Raw genomic sequence first — 4,713 nt, 5'->3', positions numbered from 1 at the left:
TCCCCAAATAGTCATATACTCAACAAAAAAACCTAGGGGTCTACGTACGAGGAAAACAAGGAGCCTCTATTAACGGGTATCGATAACTATCAAGTCTATCAAGACCAGAGCAATCCTGCTGCCAATTTAGGCATGAAACCAGTATACACAGAACCGATAGTGATTGTGGGTGAAACTTGTAAAGTCATATTGGATTCCCATCAAAATCTTGTTGTGATCAATTCTATCATCTGGTCATCCCTCGGGGATGGTGTGTCTCTAGATCATTGAGACATTTGTACCATGCCAACGGTCGAAGTTGGGTTCCGGCCCACAATCACTCCGGGACCCTGTAGACCTGATGTATGATGGGAATGAGTGCAGTGCAAAACCAAAAATAAGTGTAGAAGTGGTGAGTTAAAATAGGATAGAGGACAAAAAGAATAAGGCTTTAATGGAAATTGGCCTCTTCCTAATTAAAACTAGGAACAGTGCATGAAAAACAGTTTCAAACAAATAACTGTATAGGGGCCAACATGTTTCAGCCTTCAGGGCAAGACCCCAGGCTTTCTTCAGGGCCTCTGTTCTTTAATTACTAATGCTACTGCATGTGTTATTCAAAAGAAAAGTGATTTTTATTCTAAGAGTAGTGATTGACTCTACAAAAAGGATATATATGACCGGAACTAGTTGCTCTCTCTCTGTGTCAATCCAAAGTGTCTCACACCTAAAACAACAAAACACCATATGAGAAAAAGCAGTGCCAGAGTTTCAATGCTGTTCACCATTTAGGTATGAAGAAGAATTATCACTCACCCAGATAGACTGGAGACCAGACCTCACCTCTCCTGGACCAGGCTCAGAAACCTGGAGGCCCCGCTCTAAAGGAGTGAGGAAGAAGGTGGCTTAACATAACCCAGGGAACTGTAATTTCTGCCCCTACAAGTATACTGTATATCCTCCAAATATTTCCCTCACAACCTTGAGTAACCCATTCAACCTCTCATTAGTGACAAAAAGGCTCAACCCCATAAGGAAGGACACCAAGGGCTACTATAGTACTTAAAAAGAGTTATTAAAGAAAGATCAAAAGAGCAATCTTAGATCTAGAATGCTCATAAGCCACATCAACTCAAGGGTATAGGTGTAAAGTCCCCAAACCAAAATCTTAACATGGTTTTAGAAAGGACCCTAAATACCAAACAAAAAGATTTTGTATAGTAAAACCAGGACACAAAGGAAGAAAAAAGAAAAACTAGGAGAAAAAGCAGGAGAAACCTTGCCTACCTGTCCATCGTTGCCTCTGGCGGATCCTGAGTCAGGGGGAGGCAAGGACGGGACCTCTCTCAAAGATTTAAATAGTAAATCCTCTGGCATACGGTCCAATCATGTCTCAGAACAGAGATAACCAATAGCCGAGGCTGATTCATGAAAAGCACCTATAACCGGCTCCGAAAGCAATATCCAAATTGACTTTGCTATGTAAGGACCAATAGCCTCCCTTTGAGGTAGTGGAACATGAGAAAACATCACATTCACGCTGCGAGAGTAATCTCGCGATATTGCAGGAACTACTGGATGACGTCACTAATCTTCATCCAGTAGTTCGTATGCCCAGAAACAAGAGGGTTGAGTAGTGATCGAATTGAAGATAGACAGTTACACTACTCAAAATATATTCCTTATTGGCCCAGGAAGGCTCGTTAATGTTTAAAAAGCCCTCAGACAAACATCTCATTTTTGATGCAAGCATAAACTAGAGAAGTTATAAGAACTACCAGATGATCTCACTAATCGTCATTCTGTAGTTCTCATGCCCGGGACCCATAGTACTCGTAGGATAGAATGCTGGGTCTCGGTATCATCATATTCTCCATTTCAATCCGATCGTCTGCAAAAAGTTATCTGCCCAATCAGTTTAAAGTTGTGCAGCGTACACGCACATCTCTTTAGATATTGAAAAGCACAGGGAACACACCCAAATAACTGCGGGCGTAGTCTCGCGATATTACTAGAACTACCAAATGACGTCAGTAATCGTCCTCCCGTAGTTCATGTCCTCATGACCGATAGACAGTAAAAAATGCTCTGCTCTTAGTAGTTCATAAAATTATGGTTCCTCGAAAAGCATGCAATATACTCACATCAGCACGATTGGCTCTAAACTGCACCAATGTCCTTTTAAGTGATCATGGTCCTTATTACATTGTTATTATTCGACCAAAATCAAAGGCGTGACAGGGTATCATATTGATGGTGCACGCGCTCTTCAAACCACACTATACTCTCACTCAAAATTAGTGGTTGAATATGCAAAACAACATGTGGGGTCAACTTGTATGTGGACAAATGGTTTTAGAATACCTTGTTATCAGCATATGGTCCCCCAATAGAAATGGGATAACTGAAATGGGCTAACCAAGCATAAATAGTGCACTATTGGCTTTAGCCCCTGATAGCCACCTTAAGACAACAAAGCCCTAGCAAAAGCTAGTGTAAGTCCATCAAAGTAGTATATACTCAAAAGGAAGGCTGCCACCTCTATGAATGTTACATTCCCATTAGGGTGTGTCCATGCCTCTCCATAGATATATCAAAGGCTAGTCCATGGTATTTCATCGTTGAGGCCACGGCTGTCACTGGACAGTTTGTATATCCATTTCTGCTCTTTAGTGAACAGAAATTTGGTTACATCCCCCGTGTACGAGGGAATGAAAGGTTTTTCCGAAACGGTCCACTTGAAATCTGACTCGCTATGTTTGTGTTCAATGTAGTGTTTAGTCAGTTTAGAAATACTCTTCTTACACCTGAAGGCACTCTTATGTTCGAGCATCCGTGTGCGAAACTTCCGGGTGGTCATGCCTATGTATCTCTCATTGCAGGGGCATGTTAGTTGATAAATGACGTGTGTACTGTTGCAATTAGAGAACTGTTTCAGTTCCCACGGTCGGTCTGTACCTATATCTATGTGTAAGATATTAGAGGTCTGTGGGCAGACCGAGCAATTCCCGCAGGGGTGATGTCCGACCACTGCCGGTAAATCCCAAAGAGTGCCAATGTTCCTTCTAGGTGTTTCTTTGGGCCGAGTGTGTATCAATTAGTCCCGCAAGCTCTTTGAGCGCTTGAAAGCGAACAGGGGGAATTAAATTTTGTCGTTGCCGCAGTTCAAAATTCGCCAGTGTCGTTTGACAATACGTTGAATGCAATTAGATTTGGTATTAAAAGTGCTGACGAAGGTGAGGCGATTCAAAGGTTGTTTCACAATCGGGGCCTCCAACAGGGCTTCCCGATGGTTATTGGTTGCTCGTTTGATTGAGCGTTTCACCAAAGTCTTCGGATAATGTCTGGCTACAAGTTGATTGGAGAGATTGGCAGCATGCTTTGAAAAGGTCTCTAGTGTTGAGCAATTTCGCCGAACCCGGAGAAATTGCCCATAAGGCAAATTGTCGCGGAGCGACTTGGGATGATGGCTTTCATATAGCAAAAGTGAGTTTCTCGCCATTGGTTTCCGGAACAGTTCACTTTGTAGACCTGTTGGAGTAACATAGATGGACAGGTCAAGAAAGGAGATTCTCTCCTTACTCAACTCTACGGTGAATCTCAGAAAATTGTTCTGCAAGTTGAAACACTTCCAGCCCCTTCGGTTGGCGTAGCAGACGATTGGACAAAAGTTCTTACTCTGAAGAAATCACATTCACGCACTCAGGTACACGGTATCGCGATGGCCGAATATATGAGGGCTAGCTGTGCTCCACCTGGGTTGATCGTGACAAATGCCCCTAGATTATTTCTGAACGATAAAGCCTTCCTCAAAGATTGGTCTTTAATCGCGTGGCGGTGTACCCGCGATTGGTTGATTTTAATCATTAGCACCGCCAAGAGAGTCGCAGACACTATCCTCATTGAAATACAAGTGCTCGAGGCAAAATTAAGGCTACGGTTACCCCAACCGTCTTTAAGAAACAATATGAGGAATCTAACAAAAACAACAAAGATTTTAAAGACTCCATATTACAGATAGAGATAGACAAATTCAAGAAGGATTTGGCTAAGTTCAAATTGGATCAGGTTTACCCCTATACCAGTGACTCGTACAAAGCCCCTGATTTCAGTCGAAGTGGTAGGAGGTATGGTTCTAACTACTCAGGATCTAGTACTGATAATAGTAGTGACTTTGATAGCACCACTCCCCCTGGTCAAATGAATAGGGGACGTGGTAGATCGAATAGGTATCAGAATTTTAGGGGACAATTCAATGCCCCAGCGCAACCATGGTGGCCACCTACCCCTTGGGGTCATCCAGGTACTTTTCAACATCCTTTCCAACCACCGATTGGACCTTACCCTGGTTTTCAGAATTACAATAATCAGCCTTTTTTAGGCTTTGGCCCACGGAGGTCACGGGGCAGAAGAAGAGGCGGACAGGCCCAGGTTCAATGGGAAGATACAACGGGTCCCCATGCAGGGACTCGCAGTCACACGAAAAAGAACTCACAACAATCCACGAACGACCCGAACCTAGCCTTGTAGTGAACCTGAGTAAAAAGACCCTATCTGCTATGGAAGAAATTGTCCTTAACAAGGGCTTGGGATATGTTACCACTGATAATGGGGACCAATTTCAGTTGCAGGTGGAGCTAGCTCAATTCTTTCGTAAACTCAGACTACACTACTTCTTTAAAGACAAAGACGGCCTCAATGATGACCAGAAGAATAAAAACACTGGTCTATGGA

This window comes from Lissotriton helveticus, chromosome 5_1 (genome assembly GCF_964261635.1).
Source record: "Lissotriton helveticus chromosome 5_1, aLisHel1.1, whole genome shotgun sequence".
NCBI classification, from domain to species: Eukaryota; Metazoa; Chordata; class Amphibia; order Caudata; family Salamandridae; genus Lissotriton; species Lissotriton helveticus.
The sequence above is the reverse complement of the archived record's forward strand: the minus strand, read 5'-3'. Positions refer to the sequence as shown.